This window comes from Pituophis catenifer, unplaced genomic scaffold, assembly GCF_029215685.1.
Source record: "Pituophis catenifer annectens isolate HBS135680 unplaced genomic scaffold, rPitCat1.0.hap2 SCAF_1, whole genome shotgun sequence".
NCBI lineage: Eukaryota > Metazoa > Chordata > Lepidosauria > Squamata > Colubridae > Pituophis > Pituophis catenifer.
This window is the reverse complement of record NW_027256881.1, coordinates 93,857,145-93,876,435: the sequence shown is the minus strand read 5'-3', so window position 1 is coordinate 93,876,435 and position 19,291 is coordinate 93,857,145. Positions and strand designations below refer to the sequence as shown.

Here is a 19,291-nt window from a genome sequence, read left to right as displayed (position 1 = left end):
TTGACATAGGGTATTTTTCAAACAGAATAACTTGCAATTACTAATAGTATTGCTCAGCCCTGAAATATGGAAAATAGGAGATAAATGAGGAAAGACCCAATGATATCCTATTCTAGGGCTTTTTATATCTGTTTTATATATAAAAGAATGTTTTATGTTGCTTTGCTTTCCTGCCGGTAATTTTGTAATTAAGGTTTTTTTGAATAAGTATGATGAGTAAACTAAAGAAAAAGAGAAAACTGTAGAATAGGTGTGTAGAGGAATAAGTAAATAAATGGTTAAATGAATAAATAAGGGCATTAAATAAACATAAGTGCACAGACCTGTTGCTTATGGGAAAAACTTGTGCGCATCAGTGCTTTGTCATAACAAACTTCTACATCTGGGAAATTGCCTTGCCTGAAGATGTAATTTTTGGCTAGATTAAGCCACATTTTTCTCTTTTATAAGATTTCATAGTTTTCATATTAAGGTAAATCTGATCAAACAAAATAGATTTTTCTTAGAGTAAAACATGCATAGATTCCAGTATAGAGACTAGGTTTTTTTTTCCTATTCATGAGTTTAAATACTTCCTATCTCCCATAGGTTACCACATTCTAAGCATTTATGCTAATAGCCTGGTAAAGAATGTTGCCAAATAAACACCCATCACTGTCATTAGCTTCCAAAGCATCCTGCCAAACAGCTAATCACAGGGATGGGTATTCACTCATCAGAAAGAGTGTGCTATTGCTGATACCATTTCCTGATCAGTATTGAATGATAACTACATACAAATAGGCAGCAACGCTGAAAATTCACAATTAGGTCATATGATAAAAACAAATATGAGAGGGTGAAACAAGTAAAAAAGCAAGCTATTGCAGCTATATAAAATTTAATTACATAACACAGTTTTAACATTTTAGATGAATGATGTAACACTAGCGAACTACTACAATATTGCCTAATTTGGTGTATGATGTGAGTTTAATAGGGCATAGTACCAAGTCACTCTCCGCGCATGTGAGCTTCTAAAATAAAATGGTCTTTTTTAATCTATGGAAATTAACAAAGGTATAATAAGAAAGCTTTGCCTAATACCTTTCTTAACATTTTCTCAGATGGAACAGTTCATTTGAATTGGAAAACAAAATGAGAAAGAGCTGTTGAATTAATATCTGTTCCTCCAACCCACCCATTTCTAGATACTAGAAATCACTGAAAGTCAGGTGTTAAACCCTAAAAATCACAGAAAATAATTGTGTGTTCTCCAGAATTAATAAGAGAATAATGCTCACACTTCTAGAGTTTCAAAAGAGAAAGTAGAATTTCTTGATCTTGCTTACTTCAAAGGGCTAACACATGTTGACCTTACACTAATAATAATGGCTGACTATATGCAACCAATCGTGATGATAATAACTAATACAACAACAAAAATAAAAACAATCCCAAAAAGTGGGTTACAAATACAAATGCAAAGCACAATCAATTGACAATTAAAAATAGCAATGATACTGCCATCAAAATAATGTTTGTATCTGCAATATATACAATGGCATTAGCAATAGCATTTAGGCTTAAATATTATCCCATAACTCTCTGGATGGTTTACCATATAAGCATAATTCGCATATTACCCCCAACAGTCTGGGTCCCCATTTTACCAACTTCTGAAGGATGGAAGGCCAAATCAATCTTGAGCTCTGTCAGGATTGAATTCCAGGCTGTGGGCCTGTACCACCAGGACTCCAAACATATTCAAACATATCCTGAATCATCAAATGCTACAAATAGTATTGCTATAAATGTTCAGATCAGGTTCAAATCCAGCAGGTTCTGACAGGTTCAGAAGAACCGGTAGCGGACATTTTGAGCAGTTCAGAGAACGGCAAATACCACCTCTGGCTGGCCCCAGAGTGGGGTGGGAATGGAGATTTTGCAATATCCTTCCCCTGGAGTGTGGAGGGAATGGGGATTTTGCAGTATCCTTCCCCTGCAGTGGAGTGGGAATGGAGATTTTATTTATTTATTTATTTATTGGTTCGATTTATATGCCGCCCTTCTCCAGAGACTCAGGGCGGCTAACAATGCATTAAGCAATAGCCTTCATACTTTTGTATATACCTTCTTAGTAGGGCTTTCGGTCCCCCGTAAACGGTGTTCTTTTTTATACAAAGTCAGTTTATTGCCCCCACAATCCAGGTCCTCATTTTACCTACCTTGAAAGGATGGAAGGCTGAGTCAACCTTGAGCCTGGTGAGATTTGAACTTGCAGTAATTGCAGGCAGCTGGTGTTACTCAACAGCACTTTAGTCTGCTGCACCACCAAGGCTCTTTTTTTGCAGTATCCTTCCCCTGCCACACCCACCAAGCCACACCATGCCCACCAAGCCATGCCCACAGAACCGGTAATAAAAAAATATGGATTTCTCCACTGGTTCAGATTTTGAATTTATACAGCAAAGGAATTATTTCAGATACTATTATGGATACATAGGCAGTTTGCTGAATTTGGATAATATGTCATGTATACAGAGCTTCTGCCCTGTTGTAATAACAAGCTTAAGTATTGAATATGAAATTTATTATTTGTGTTAACAGTTCTTGAATTATAAATACTTTCACTATAGTTCATTTTTCTACTTTGACCACACATATTCTTTATTTCAGATTTCAGATTTTTGTAAGAGGAAAATGATCAAATGAATACAGAGAAAATGAATATTGGACAACATATTAGTATTTTTCTTTTTAATTTGATTTATATGCCGCCCTTCTCCGGAGACCTAGGGCGGCTTACAATGCGTTAAGCAATAGCCTTCATACTTTTGTATATTTATACAAAGTCAGCTGATTGCCCCCACAAACAGAGTCCTCATTTAATCTACTTTAGAAAGGATGGAAGGCTGAGTCAACCTTGAGCCTGGTGAGATTTGAACTTACAGTAATTGCAGACAGCTGGTGTTAATCACAATGCTTTTAGTCTGCTGAGCTACCAGGCCCGGTAGTAATGAAAAGCATATTTGTTGAATGTTTTATCTGAAACAAGGTTAGGACAAAGTGCATTAAGTATGAAATCAGCAGTGACCAGAGCTGGTATTCAGCTGGTTCGGATCAGTTCGGGAAAACCAGTAGCACTGACAATTAGTTGGTTCCTCCCACCCGCCCCCACTCTATCTTGTCATTTGTTTCCTGCTTTGTAGCTCATCTCAATCGTGCGGCACAGCTGATTTCCCCCCCTCGCTGTTCTACTTACCGTTCCTGATTTGGAAGGTAAACAGCTGAGCTTCTAAATGTTCTATTTTTAGCGCTGCGCGCAAATGCCTTAGGTACACACACACATGCTTGCTCACCAAACTGGTTGTTAAACCAGCAACATCCCACCACTGACAGTGACATCGGAAGTGATAATGATGTACTGTATGAGAAGATCACAGAAACTGATAAGAGGAGAACTATACAGAAAGCCCAATTCTACCCTTTGGGCTGAATTTTCATGATTAAGCTTAGGAAGAACAAATACTCAGAAATATTTATGGGTGAATAGAGGAAAAAGCGATTTGGTGTCTCACTGGACACCTCCAGCTTTTTTTTTTTTAAATGATGTTCAATAACAACCAAGAGGAACAGATATCTTTCCCCTGTGAGATCCATTATCTCTGATTAATTTCACATGTTTTATAGAACGAGCCTCAGAAAAACAACTATTCCATTACATTCTGAGCTAAATATTGATGGGACGTTATCAGACTTTTGAAATAGAAACCTAATGACAAAGTTAGCAGGGGCCAAGTCATAGCCGGCTAAGTCTTTTATTAGTGTGTATGATCAATTCAAATGTATTCCTATCTCACAAAATAATTGGCTGGCAAACATTGAAGGCTTTCAGAGCTGGCAAACTTTAGTTTAGGCAGAAGAAAATGTTCCAGAAGCAGATTGGGTATGGGATCAAAGAGCAATAAGCAAGTTAAACTTGCAGAAATGAACTATGTGGCTCTGTTTAATCTGCCTCCACTAATGTCAGTCTTATATCATCCAGGCTGGGTAGCATGTAGTGACACCAAAGGTTTTCATGCTTGGAGACTAGCAAAAAAGTACTGTACAACTTATTGAATACAGTCTCTCTTTTGCAGGGAGTGGGGAACCTGGTCTAATCTATCATACCTGGAAATTGGTCACTTTCCTAACCAGATTTACATCAAGCAGGTCTTGGTGTAAATTTTTACCACAGCTGTTATTTATGATATTCTCCAAATGCCATTTTTGGATTACAGTATTTTTGCGTAAGCATGAGAGTAACCTAAGTACATCTTTGTAAGATGGTTGTTCATTAACTTTTCCATATCCATACAAAAGATAGAAGGAACCAGAATCTCTGTCAATTGGACATTCCCCGGTCTAGCCTGGGAGTTGACCCTTAATCAATATCAACAAAAAGACATCTTGGCACTCTACATGAGGCTATTCCTGAAGAGCATTCAGAAGCTTCAACTGGTACAAATATAGCTACCAGTACAGACATAGTAAATGGTATCTGGTATGCAATACATAAATGAGCCTGAGTGGCGTAGGAGGCTAATGCCTCCTACTAAGGCAGCATTTAACATCCAGCTGCCTGCAATTACTGCGAGTTCAATTCTCACCAGGCTCAAGGTCAACTCAGCCTTCCATCCTTTCTAAGGTAGGTAAAATGAGGACCCAGATTGTGGGGGCAATAAACTGACTTTGTATAAAATATACAAAAGTATGAAGGCTATTGCTTAATGCATTGTAAGCCGCCCTGAGTCTCCGGAGAAGGGCGGCATATAAAAATAAATAAAATAAAATAAAATAAATAAATAAAATACCATAATAGCTGCATCAGTTACCAGTATGTTTCCAATTCAATTCAAATCTTTATTGTCAGTGCACAACATATGTGCAATGAGATTGGTTGAGCTCCTTCAGTGCACCCCCCCAACACAATACAACTCACAGTGAAGACAGAAAATCCCTAACCCAATAAATCATATTAACAAAACACCCAGTCCTATTGCAACAGTGTGAACATGTTACACATTGCGCTGGCCCTGCAGTCCATCATACTACATAGTTATGATGTTATTTCTCATTCGGGAGTCTGACAGCCCATGGATTCCAGATACAATTCAAGGTGCTGGTTGTCACCCTTAAAGCCCTGGGCTTGGGACTGGTTACCCAAAGGATCATCTTTTCCCAATAGTTTTTGCATGACCAATCGGGTCCAGCTAATATTCAAGGCATGCTCGTAATTTCCTGGGCCAAGGAATATTAACTGGCAGGGATCAGAAGACCTACCTTCTCTTCTGTAGCCCTGCCCTTTGAAACATCCTTCTTTCAGAAATTAGAATGGCCCTGACTCTGTTAGCATTTTGTAAGTCTTTTTTAAAACTCGTTCAGGCCTGGAACTCTGAATATATTTAGGACCCTGTTTCTGGTTTTTACTCACAATTATTATGATAATTTTATTGGATGCCATATATATTTATTTTGTACTGTTTTTTAAATATTCTTAAAATTGTTGGTAGCCTAGAATAAATTGGTTGAGATGGCTAACTTTCTTCTACTGCCACTAAGTAGAATAGGCACTGCCACATGTGACATCCAGCTCTGTCCCCACTACTGTTGGTCGTACCTCAGATCTTCTACTTGAAATAATCCTATTATCCTGCTTAACAACGACCCAGCATTGTAAAGAAAGCAAGTGATTAGGCAATCACATTATTTTTGAATGGTTGGGGTTGTTCCATTAATGTTCATATTTATGTGTGCTTGACTGCATTGCTCCCTGGTCTCATTAGCACCTCATTGAACAAGAATGAGCCATTGAGTTTTATGTACACATCTTGAATTGAGAATGAAAACATTCCTAATGTTGCTTTCAGATTTGTTGCACTTTTTTCTTGTTTCCTTTTATTGGGGAGGGAGGGAGAGAGAGAGAGAGGGAGGGAGGGAGGGAGGAAGGAAGGAAGGAAGGAAGGAAGGAAGGAAGAAAGAAAGAAAGAAAGAAAGAAAGAAAGAAAGAAAGAAAGAAAGAAAGAAAGAAAGAAAGAAAGAAAGAAAGAAAGAAAGAAAGAAAGAAAGCACTAACCAACCTAGTACATAATTTGTCCTTTGCGGATACAACACTTAGGGCAGTGCAGCCATTTCTGATAGTAAATGCTTCTGCGAAACAGCAACTCTACGGAGGAGGACCTTAGAAGCAACATGTCCAAAAGGGGATGGTGGATTCTTTGACAATAGACTTCCCTTGCCTGAGGCCCTGTTCCAGAGGTATCCCCACAGTGAAGGCAAAAGAGTAAGAGATTATGGTGAAAAAAATATACTGGCTTGACCTAGCAGCCTGAAGAGAAGGATGAACAGAGGGGGTTGAGACTAGGAGAGTTTGAAAGAGTAACTATAGCACATTTGAGGGGCCAAATAGTATTCTGAAGACAATAGACACAGTGGGATATTTTATTACTTAATAAATGGAATTGTTAGTTCCCACAAACTGCTAGGTTCAGGAACCTGTGCACTAATGTGTAAATGTTCTCTGCGCTAATACATAAATGTTCTAATTAGGAAATGTGCGCAATAGATCTTTTCAGCTCTTTCAAATATCTTATTTGCCTTATCATGTATAGATTAAAATAGTGTGTGGTTCTGTGCGTGTAGCCATGAACAAATAAATATGGATTTCACAACTTGTCTTAAAGATTTTCCACATCCACTCAAATTATATACTGCCAGAAAAAATGGCTATTAAAAGCTGTGCTATAGTTTTGATGCTCGTAATAGTTTTGCTGTTCCCTGGGTGTATTTCTTTCTCCATAATTTTTTTCTTTTTTTTTTCCTTTCCCCTCTCTTCTACAGTTTGTTTGTTTATTTATTGATTTGATTTATATTGCCGCCTATTCGCACATGGCAACTCAAGGCGACTTACAAGAATATAAAAACACCATGAGCCTCAGTGGTGGAGTGGCTAGAATGCAGTACTGCAGGATACTTCTGCTGATTGCCAGCTGCCTGCAATTTGGCAATTTAAACCCCACCAGGATCAAGAATGACTCAGCCTTCCATCCTTCTGAGGTGTGCAAAATGAAGACCCAAATTGTTGGGGGCAATATGCTGACTGTAAAGTGGCATATAAGTCTAAGTACTATTGCTATCATATAAAAACAATAAAACTCATAAAAGAGAGAATCATATATATAAATAAAAGAACCCCCCCCCCCCGCCCCAATGACAACACATCATCCGAGCCATTTAATGGGCTCCATCTGGCCCTGCGTTCCCCGAACCAGGTCTTCAGTGCCTTCTGGAAGAGTGTTAGAGTGGGGGCCATTCTAATCCCTGGGGTAATGATGTTCCAGAGAGAAGGAACCACCACAGAGAAGGTCCTTCTTCTGAGTCCCACCAGGTGTATCTCCCTGGGGGATGGGACCCGTAACATTCCTTGTCTCCCCGCTCTGGTGAGTTGGTTAGATGTGACCGGCAAGAGACGGTCCCTCAGATATCTTTTCCCTCATACAGCAGTCGGTTTCTACCTGCCATCAAAACTTAACTTTGATGTCCTTACAAGCCTTCTCCAAGTTTATTAATTTGGTAGTTTATATCTCTTTATTCTTTGCTTTTGTGGACAATTAAGTGTCAGAAAGTGAATGTAGCATTTATTCTCATTGACATCATACTTATGTATTGCTTGGTTAGAGTAAGCCATTTTCTTAATTGGAAGAATATCTATAATTAAAATAATGCTACAATTCCTTTTAAGAATCTCTATATTATCATATTCTACTAAATTGACAGTGATGCATTATTCTCTTATTTTGAGTTCACATTTCCTAATGTTTTACCTTTTGAAACCCAGAAAGAAAGGAAGAAAAGAAACTTTCTATAGTATTTCCCCCAGCCGGCGACCTATTGAATATACCAGCTTTCCAATTCAAAGTAATAAAAGCATTGATCTTCCAGCTCTCTAACACAGCAGTCCCTCTAATTCTGCATTAGTACTAAACACAAACAAAAAAATTTAGTATAAGAAGACCCAGGAGACAGCTCAGCCACATTTTTGCATTTCCCAGGAACAAATCAGCTACTGAAAACTTAATTTAAGACGCTGACAGAGGCATCAGAGTTAGAAGGGTAAATCTGCGGTCTACCAGATCCTTAAATAAACATTTCAGTCACCTATTCAGACTTCAGAAACAGGGAGTTTTCTTTGTAACTGTCTCTGCAGCAAGTCATTCTTATTAAAGTTCATTGCTTTTAGTGCTGAAAGGTATCTGGAAGGACTTTGAGGTGTTTGAGCCAGTGGCTGAAAAGGCTTTTCTTTTATCAACTGAATTGATTAAAAACTGGTGCATGGACAATGCATCCTGAGAAGCTTGATGCATTAAGAAGCCTTAATACATCAAGAAATGTATAAGCCAGAGAAAGAAGAGAAAGTCTATGGAGTCTAAGCCAGACCAAAATATGTCTACATTCTAGTCACTAGTAGAGAAGAGAGAATCAAGTAATTCCTTTTGATTTTGTTTCATACCCACTCACTATGAAGCATACAATGTGTCTTTAAACCGGTTATATTTCATAAAGAAGTACATTAATTATATACTACCCTGGTTTCCTTTAAGAAACAGTGGGGGAGGGAGGAAAGAAGGAAGGAAGGAGGGGAGGAAAGGAAAGGAAAGGAAAGGAAAGGAAAGGAAAGGAAAGGAAAGGAAAGGAAAGGAAAGGAAAGGAAAGGAAAGGAAGATTATTTATGGATTTATTCTCTTTATGTATTTATGTATATTTCACATTTTTATGCCACCCAACTCCAACAACAAATCAGGAAAGTGACTTGGATAATTTTCCTACATTGGATTAAAACCTGTTAAAAGTTTTTAAAAAACTAGGTGAGAAAGGCAGGGGAAAAAAATCAAGTTCTAAGATATTTGGAGGAATGAAAGATCGTTAGATCTTGTTTTTTAACAATCTTGTTAGATTGTAACATTGATTTATTTGACCAGGAGTAAAATTTAGGGACCTGTATAAATCATGAATCAAATTTCTGAATATATTAAGAAAAAAATTTAAAAACTTATCTTCATTCTGCATAAAGAACCGAAATATGAACTCAGCATCCAACTTCTCTTATATTTAGCTATAAGTAGTTGTACTAATAAGAGCCAGTTTGGTGTAGTGGTTAAAGCACCAGACTAGAAACAAGGAGACTGACAGTTCTATTCCCCCCTTACACACAAAGCCAGCTGAATGACCTTAGGCCAGTCCCTCTATCTGTCAAATCTAAGAAGATGACATTGGCAGATACTTGCCAAAAAAACTGCTAGGTTTAGTCCATGCAATTGCCAGGAGTCAATATTCACTCAGAGGCGCACACACACAAGACAAATTTTATTCCTAATGCTGCCTGTTCCACTTGTTCCTAATTATTGATTTGAGGATCGTGAATTTTCAGCTTCTATGAAGTAGAGCCAACTGCTAAGACACTACAGCTGCAGAGATCATACAGTTTGACTCTGTTGCCTGAGTTTCAATCTTTATCCTAACCTTGAGGTTATTTGATTCTCCTGATGATATCTCCTATTGCGTCACTAACTATTTCCTGCTGGTATCTCAACATAGTACAATCTGTATATAGTGTTATTATCCTTTCCAGTTGCCAACCCCCTGCTGTTGCTATGCACATTGAATCCTGTGCTCTACAGGCTGCTAGTAAACTTGCCAATCCAACCTGTTGCTGCTGCAATCGAAAATGCATTCCCTGAGGAATCCAGGCAGAAGAATTGTTTGATAGATGGAAGGAGGATCCCTAATATGAGGTTTGGCAATAACTGTGTAAGGATGACTTCAGGCTAGTCAAGAGTATATTCTGAAGTTCCAATAAAACTAAATGAACATCCTCACCTGTGTTCTTGTACTTTGTAAAGTATTGATTTAATTATTTGAATTGTTCACTCCATAATCTCATTGGATTGAAGATACTTTGGGCCGAAACAGGTTAATCTTACTCCTCAAGATCTTGTAAACTATGTCATTTAACTAGCTGAAAGTTCGACTTTCAATTCTAAAATAGATGCAGCTCACTTATCTAACAGAAATAGTAGAAACATAGGGAGAATGTATGGAAGAAAGGGTTGAAATTTACCATTGAATTATAATTTTAAGAGGATTTTTATAAAACAATGTTATCATTTGTACATGACACCAGAAAAATTGTCAAAAACATACAAGGCACGGGTGTCAAACTCAAAGCCCGGGTGCCAGATCTGGCCCCCGGGGTATTTAGATCCAGCCTGCGGGGCCACCCTGGAAACAGCGAAGGACCGTGGTGGTTCTGCCAGTGAAAACGGACTCCCAAGCTCTGTTTTCAGCTGCCCCTCCTCCTGCAACCCTCTGCTCGGGAGGGCCGACCTCAGAGCTCCGGAGCCCATTTTTGCTGGCAGAGCACTCGGACAACCACAAGAGTCCCCGACATGAGTGACTTTGAGCTGCCATGCCCATCTTGGCCATGCCTACCCCAGCCCCCAGAGGTCAAGTACAACCCTGATGTGGCCCTCAATGAAATCGAGTTTGACACCCCTGGTATAAGGGAATCTCAGATATTTGCTGGAAATGTAATCAAATTAAAGGAATTTTTTTTTTATTTTTGGTGGACATGTAATAAAGCTTAGAAAATATTGTAATCAAGTTATGTATTTTGATGCAGAAGATGTTAAAAGTGAATGTAAAGTTGAACCAGGAGCTTTTCTTTGGGGCTTAAGGGACAAACAAATGGAAACATCTTATGTAACTTTATTTTTATGTATGATAATGGCAATGAAATTTTTATATCTCATTTTTTTATATGCTGAAAGGTAGAAGGACTTACAATTAACTACAATGGAAGAACGGATCTTGACACTGATAGAATTGGTAGCAATGGTGAAATTGGCAGCCTTGATTAGAGAAAAAACTTTGACAAATTTTATTTGTACTTGGAAAACATTTTTGAACTCTGAGATAAACTGAAAGAAATGAAAATTGATTTTGGGATTTGATGATATGGGAAATAATTTAGACAAACGTTAATCTTAGAGTAAGAATTTAAGCTGTTTTTTTATTTATGTTGACACCAAAAATGTTGTGATTCATTCTTTTTCTATTTTTATTTCTCGTTTTTCCATTTCTTTTTTACACTTTCACTCTTTCCTAGCTTTTTCTTTTTTTAAAATCTTTTTTGTTTATTTATCTTTTAACTTTGTATCTTTTTTGAAAATTAATAAAGTTATATTAAGGAAAACAAAGATGCCATGTAAAAGTCACTCATGTCGGGGACTCTTGTGGTTGTCCTAGTGCTCTGCCAGCAAAAATGGGCTCCGGATATATACTACCTGATGTAACTAGGCAATTTGTGTCAGTCAATCATGACACAAAAGAGTTATGTTGTGTAATATGTATTGTATGATGACATCATGAAGGATGTGGCATCACTTGCCTCCCTTTATGCTTTGTCTAGTGTCCCCCAATGTCTTCTGATTTCTCTCTGTTATCTTTTAAGAAACCTGTAAAAAATTGACACTCATAGCAAGTCTTGGGTTAGAGTATCTTAATAAATCTGCTGGAAATATGTGATATTTTAATGCTTTTTCATTTCCTTGACACGATCTTCCTTCTTTTCTCCCTCCCTCCCTCCCTCCCTCCCTCCCTCCTTCCTTCCTTCCTTCCTTCCTTTCTTCTTTCCTTCCTTCCTTCCTTCCTTCCTTCCTTCCTTCCTTCCTTTTTAACATTTTAGTGTGCAGTCTTGAGCTGCTTTTCTGATGAAATGGCTTATAAATTAAATGCTGTAAATTATTTTCGTTAACATCAACCTCTATTCTTTATAAATCTTGCACCTTTCGGTTAAATTGACACTCTTAGTTGTATCATTTTGGCCAGTACAAAAACTTCTTATTTTGTTCTTTGAGTACTTTGATAATGGTTTATGAAGGAGACTAAGCATGTCTACTCTTGTATGACTAAGTATAGTAATCTTACCCTGTCTTCAAGAGACCATCCTGTGAAGATCATAGCTTCATGCACCAATATAATTGCAGAATAACTTCTAGTTGCTTTGTCCATCATGGCCACCCAGAATGAACAAAACCAGATAAGGACTATAATTCCAGACATTGACTTTATGATAGCTGCATCAACAAATCTACTCCTGCCTTAGATATAAAATGTACACAGTAAGCTACTTTGCCAACTGTAACAATGTCATTCAATAATTCAATATTTAGCAATGCTTCTATAGAAAATAAATCTACAATCAGCAGTTGTTCACTAGAAACATGCTGGAGGACTATCTGTACATTGCATTTTTCTAACTGAAAGCATTGCAATTATCCTACTATTTGCCAGTGAAATTTACAGAAGTTGCCTTGTGGCTTCTGATCCATTTGTAATTTTTTTAACATTTAAGTTTTAAGATTTAAATACACTGATGAAATCTCTTAGAAGCAAAGACAATAATAACTTTTTCTTACTGCAGCATTATTCTGTTGTGTTGGCCAAAATTTTTAATACATATGAACATCCGCTTGTAAAAGGCAAGCCCCAACTCATTCTGAGATCTCATTCTGAGATGCATCTACTTGAATAATTGTCTTATTTGCGTCATATAACTTCAAAAGAGGTCCTGTACATAATACAGTGGACATTTTCTTTTCAAAAGTTTTGCTTCCTGAAAAATGTTTAGTGGTTATTAGACCCCTTTAAACTGAAGACTAACATACCATATTTTTCACACTATAAGATGCTCTGGACTATAAAATGCACATTAACTTTAGAGGAGGAAAAAAAATCTGCCTCTGCCTCCCAGCATCCATCTGATATTCATCTGGCTAGTGTCCTTGCAGCAAACAGCAAACAGCAAACAGCCTGCCTCCTCCATGTCTCATGCCTCCGCCGGGGAATGCTGGAGCCTTTGTTGCCAAGCAGCTGATTGGCAGTTGGATTGGCGTCCCGAAATACCACTGATCAGCTGTTCTAGGCATTGGAGATCACCGCTACTGCCTATCACAGCCTATTGCCACCGCTGTTCACTGCCGCCCGTTCACCTTCGCTGCCGCCTGTTCGCCTTCGCCGCGAATTGTCGTTGCCTGTTCACCACTGCCCATTCTCTACCAAGTGCTGCTGCTCATTTGCCGCTGTCGTTCGCTGCCGATCACCGCCACCCATTTGCTGCCGCCACCCATTCACCGCCAGACGACAGCAGCAAACAGGTGGTGGCCAATGGGTGATGGCCAATGGCAGCGGCAATAGGAGGCACCGATCTCCGCTGCCTAGAACAGCTGATCAGCGTTATTCTGGAAGGCCGATCCAACCGCCAATCAGCTGCTCGGCAGCGAAGGCTCCAGCGTTCCCCGGTGGCAGTGAATGGTGGCGTACCAACCCCCTTCCTCCCCACCGCAATATTCACTCTATAAGATACACAGACATTTCCACCCAGTTTGGGGGGGGGGAGTGCATCTTATAGTGCAAAAAATATGGTAATTTCAAATAACTGTATTACATAAAAATCTTGAGAAATATGAAATTAACTATATATGACTATAATGTATTTAATTGTATAATATTTTCCATGCTCTGCATGGGTTCAACAGGACTAAGTGCTTGCTGCTGATTTTTGTTTGTATTCCATGTCTGATACATCTTGCTGAAGTGTCCAACAGTAGTTAGCCAGCATTGATGGATTCCATGATACCATTTTTCCATTGTGGCAATGACCTAGTGAAAACTTTCACCATGTTCATCACTGATTGCACCTAGATTGTTGGGAAAGAAGTCCAAGCGTGAAGGCAGAAAATGAATTTTCGGTAACATGTTTCACTGCATGGTCTTGTACACTGTAAGAAGTTGTCGGGTCAACAAGTGGTTTTTCTGTCCTAGGACCAAATTCTTTCTGACTGGCCATTTTGTTTTAATGTAGTATGACTTTCTTGCATGGCTGTCCCATTTGCAAATGTAATGACAGTACTTGGTACATCTACTTGACATATCCAAGTAGCAGAGTCACTATTTTTAGATTTCCATAGATATTCCAGTTGTACTTGGTGTACTGGATGTGCTTCAACAGCAATTCCATGTTTTTGTATATTTCTTTCATTTGTTCAGCATGGCCAACAGTTACTGAAGAGTATACATTGCCATTGTGTGACAAGACAGCCTTGAAACTTAACACTGATGACTCAATAAAAAAACACCATTCTAATGGGTATTAGTAATTAGTAAAATTAAAATGAGTAAACTTTGCTAAATTACTAAACTTAAAACATACATTATATAAAAAGAAATCACAAAAACAGAAGATTTCTATAAAATGATACATGATAGGTTAAATTACAGGTTATTTTTGTGATTCACAGCCAAAAATCTATAAGATACACCCAAAAGTATTCAGAAAATAAGATCTTTGTTGTCCAGTAAATTTTTCAGAAATGTCAATGTATTGCCATATCCCCAAGACCATTGCAACATGACATTATCAAGCAGAGGTTGCTGTCAGTTCAATCTGACCCTCCCCCAAATTATCTGTTAACCTTTCTTTATCTTGTAATGCAATAATTAACTATAGCTTGAACTTTACTATCATTTGGCTTAATGCTTTTTGATGAAAATGTATGTCCCAGATGCCTAACTTCATTCATTTTAAACGGGATCTTATCTGGGTTAATTTAACATTCTCCCATTGGGCTGTTTCAATCACTTCCTGCAGAATCCTATCATCCTGCTCTTCCTTTGTGGGGACAGCTACAAGCGCACCATCAGCTATGACATGAATAGCAGTGATATTGCCTAATCTCCCATTTATTCTACTGCCAAAAACACTTCACTGACAGGGAGTTGGTTCACATGAAGGATACAAACAACTTCCTTTTTGTCCTAATGGAATTTATTTATTTATTTATTTATTTATTTATTTATTTATTTATTTATTATATTTCTATACCGCCTTTCTCCCGTAGGACTCAAGGCGGTGTACAGTCAAGAAAAATATAGACACACAAACATCATAAAATTGCTAATTAAAATTATTACTTAGTTTGGTCAATTAAATAAAACCCAGAATTAGATAACATTTAAAAAATCATTCACATGTTCGTATGTTTAGCCCCGCCTGTTGGAACATCAGGGTCTTGAGGGCACGGCGGAAAGCACGGAGATCAGGGATATTCCGTATCTCAGGGGGCAGTTCATTCCAAAGGGTTGGAGCCCCCACAGAGAAGGCCCTCCCCCTGGGAGTCGCCAGTTGACATAATTTGACTGACGGTACCCTGAGTAGTCCCTTCCTGTGAGAACGAACTGGTCGGTGGGAATGAAGGGCAAGTGCTAAATTTTCACCATTCTTTAGGTGAGGCATCATTCTATGTCTTTTAGGGTTTTTTTCCCCCTTTAGAGTCAAAATTATATGCTCAATGAAAGGACATCTTCTTTTTTATGAAGACTTCTTAAGATGGACTCCAGCACCAGTTCTAAAGCTCAAAAAAGTAAACCTCTGGTTCCGGTGACCGACCCAGATTCGATCTTGCAACATTATTCTGGGACACGTATATTTGCCCTCATTCTTAAGAACTTCCCATTTGCAGCTTTGAATCTCAGCAAGGCTGAGCTCTAAGTCAGACCTAAAGAACTCATGAACTACAGATTTCTGTGGGACACATTTTATTGTTAATATCCTCATAGCCTCTATAAATTATTTATTCACTGTTAATCAATTATTTATAAAAAGGAGTACACCACAGAGTAATTGGCCATCTTGGTTGTTAAGATATTTCACATATAAACTGACACAGATGTGAAGTGCATGGAGCCAAGCAGCCAATGACCATGTTGAATGTGTTTAGTTTTTGTTTAGATAATAGAGGTAGATAATTTAAATAATTTAAGTGTAGCACTGTTTGTGACAGATTTTCTTTGCTCAGCTGTTGAACTGTATCTCTTATCAGACTATTAAGAGTGGATCTCACACCTTGGTTAGGTTTAGGACTAATATCTTAGTAGATATGCATACGACTGCCCTATAACACTGCTGAACTGCATTAAATCTTACAAATAGGAATTGGATTGACTTCATGAAAGTTCTGGAGCAATACCGTAGTTTATCCAACCTATATTTCTTTCCTTTTTTCTATACTTATCACGGTAACTACCCTGTTTCCCTGAAAATAAGACATCCCCCAATAATAAGCCCAATCAGGCTTTTGAGAGCATGTGCTAAAATAATCCCCCCCCCCCCGAAAATAAGCCCTCCCCAAAAATATTTAACCACATGCGCAGCCGGTCCCTGCCATTTCCTCTGGTTAGGGTTAGGGATACAAAGCTGGAAATCAAGTAAGATGGCAAGAGGAGCCCCGTCTTGCTCCATGTGCCCCAAAATAATAAGACCTCCCCGAAAATAAGGCCCCAAAAATAAGGCTTATTTCGGGGTTCAAAAAAATATAAGACAGGGTCTTATCTTCAGGGAAACATAGTAGCAGTTAGCCTTCTGCCTTGTTAAGCCTCTAGAACAGCATATAAAGTGGGCCAGGAATTCTGTAGTTTACAATTTTGTTACAGTACATTTTATTTTTGCTTCCCCCCTCCTGGGGTAAAAGATTTTTATTTTGTGGATTTTAAGGAAGATAACAAGGGGAGGGTTTTCTTTTTCTGCCTCAGGTGTCTTCAAAGGGAACATATATCAACCTGAATCCCAATCGTATTTAGACGTCATCCTGCCAAATGCTTAATTTCAATTAAAACGCAACAGCATTAGTTTCATATTATTAAATTAATTGTGGCATGTAAAATTAAGAGCTTGACTGATTGTAACCAAAAATAATGAGAGGTAAAATGAAGTAGTCTTCATCGTTTTATTTTTGTGACATCTGTTGAAAAGCATAGTTTTCTCTGTGGTTGTGATCTCTAAAAGGTTATTTACCTATTTACACTTACTCTCTCTCTCTCTTTCTTTCTTTCTATCTATCTCTCTCTCTGTGTATACTCAATATAACAATACAGAATAATAGAACACTACACTGTAGCCAAAGTATACTCACCACACCAGTATGATGCCTAGCATGGAATAAATTGGAATTTTCATCACCTTACGATATGACCTCAAGGTCCTTTTTCTGGTCAGTCAATTATGATCTTCCTAGAGCATATATTGAGCTGTAATACTTAACTCCAAAATGTTTTACATTTAGATTTATAGTGAACTACTTTGGCCATTCATTGCCCATTTAACAATTTGATGGGATAATCCTGAATAACCTGCAAAAATGATCGTATTAAAATTCATCTCTAAATCTACTGTAAATTATTCATACATACATAGACACACTTTAAAGCCAATGCAGATTTTTGAAGTACAGGTAGTCCTTGTTTAGCAGCTCCCTTATTAAAGACCATTTGAAGTTCCAACAGTGATGAAACAGACTTTTACTTCTACAAACTTTTATCTATACAATTTGGGATGAACACCCTTTGAATGGTGTAGGAGTAGGAATGGATTTCCAGAGAAAAAAATTGCAGACTACAGGAACCAGGAGCACTACTCAGGTGACCCTGAGGACACAGATAAACCTCCAAGTGCTTCAACAATGCTCTAAAAGGATGCAAATAACCAGCTGTCTGCGAGGAATATAAATCCTTCCATTCCCCACTATCCTGTCAGAGCTGAAGAAGCTTCTTGGATGAGAAGCAAAACATCTTCAAAGAAAAAACAAGAAAGTCCATTTGCCTCCTGAAAAAGCACCTTTGGGACAGCCCTGACCTGGATGACTGAGAATCTCTTTTCATTGATGAAACAGTAATTTTATGACCGATCCTAATATTTTTATCATCTGCAAGTCTGTAAAGCAAACAGAAAGCTGACATAAGATCATAAGCACAGTTGCAGTATCTCTTAGTGACTGCTTTACTTCACCCCCAAACTGCCAGTCCCTACTGTGGTTACTAAACCAGGACTACCTGAATTCTACTTCACATTTCTCCATTCTTATTCTTTAGTCACTTATAAGCTACAGTATTAAGAGGACCTCACTGGATGAGAATTGTCATTTCTTAAGAAATTTTGAAAAGGTAATTTAGTTAAGAGCTTTATGAAAACATTATATATAATTATAGTATTTATGCAGTAGTTTATCACCACATTAAACCATAATATGGTATAGCTATATAAAGTAGCTATGGTATAGCTATATAAACCAGTAGATTGCCTTATTGGTTATTTACAGGCTTTGAATAATCAATGAGAACAATCAATCAATCAATAATCAATGAGAACAATCAAATATATGGCAATTAACTGGCTGTTCCAATGTACAGTTCTCTGAAAATATATTTGTGTCTTTTTGATCTTCTGAATTTTTGTATAACTCTGTACTGTATCTTATCGGAGCTTCAAGTGAGAGATAATAAATAATAAATTGAATGAATAAATAACACCAATATTTAGTACTTGTTTCATTTATTTCATAAGCAAAACAATCCAGTGAGTATGAGGCACGAATGTAAAAAAGGAACTATCCTTTTCAGTAATATCAGTGGCAATAACTGCAACCAAATGCTTCCGCCATCTGGTGACCAACCTCCTATGTTCCTATGTAAGCATTTTGGCTCATTCCTTCATGCTGACTTCAGGAATATCTGAGGGTTTCCAAGTGATATCAGATAGTGCTACATGTCTATGCGGTTTCAGTCTAACATTCATTTGGCCATTCCAAAACATGATACATCAGAGGTGGGCTTCATCTAATTTAACAACTGGTTCGCCTACTGCAGAACCAAAAATGTGAGTGCGCCTTCTGCGCTTGTGTGCAGCTTCAAACACACGGCAATTTCATGTGTGCGGCTTCCAGCACACCTTCTCGGGCAGCCACGGTGAGTAGAATGGGCGAGGCGCAGAAATCAGCTTGGCTGTGTGGGTGGGGCGAGCGAACCAGAGAGTGAGAGATATAGGACGGGATAGCACCAGGGCAGGTGGGCGGGCCCAGCTGGTGGTTGGAACTACTGATACGGGCGAACCGGTCCAAACCGGCAGTAGCCCACCTCTGCATACCATGTTTTGTGCTAAGGGATGGATGGCCTGATGTAAAGCAAAAATTTCTGCTTACTTCAGTGATGGTAAGTAACCCAATACTGAGGCCACAAAATACAAGTAGTCCTCAACTCACAGCAATTCATTTAGTGACCGTTACAATGGCACTGAAAAAAAAAAAAAGACCGATGACCATTTTTCATACTTACAACCTTAGCATCATCCCTATGGTCACATAATCAAAATTCAGATGTTTGG

General features: G+C 38.1%; 1 protein-coding gene across 1 annotated transcript in view; it reads left to right on the top strand.

The window, feature by feature from the left end:
- The window catches only part of NKAIN2 (sodium/potassium transporting ATPase interacting 2), a 291,973-nt gene that overhangs the window by 142,617 nt on the left and 130,065 nt on the right, over positions 1–19,291 (top strand). The gene's annotated exons all lie outside the window — the stretch shown is intronic.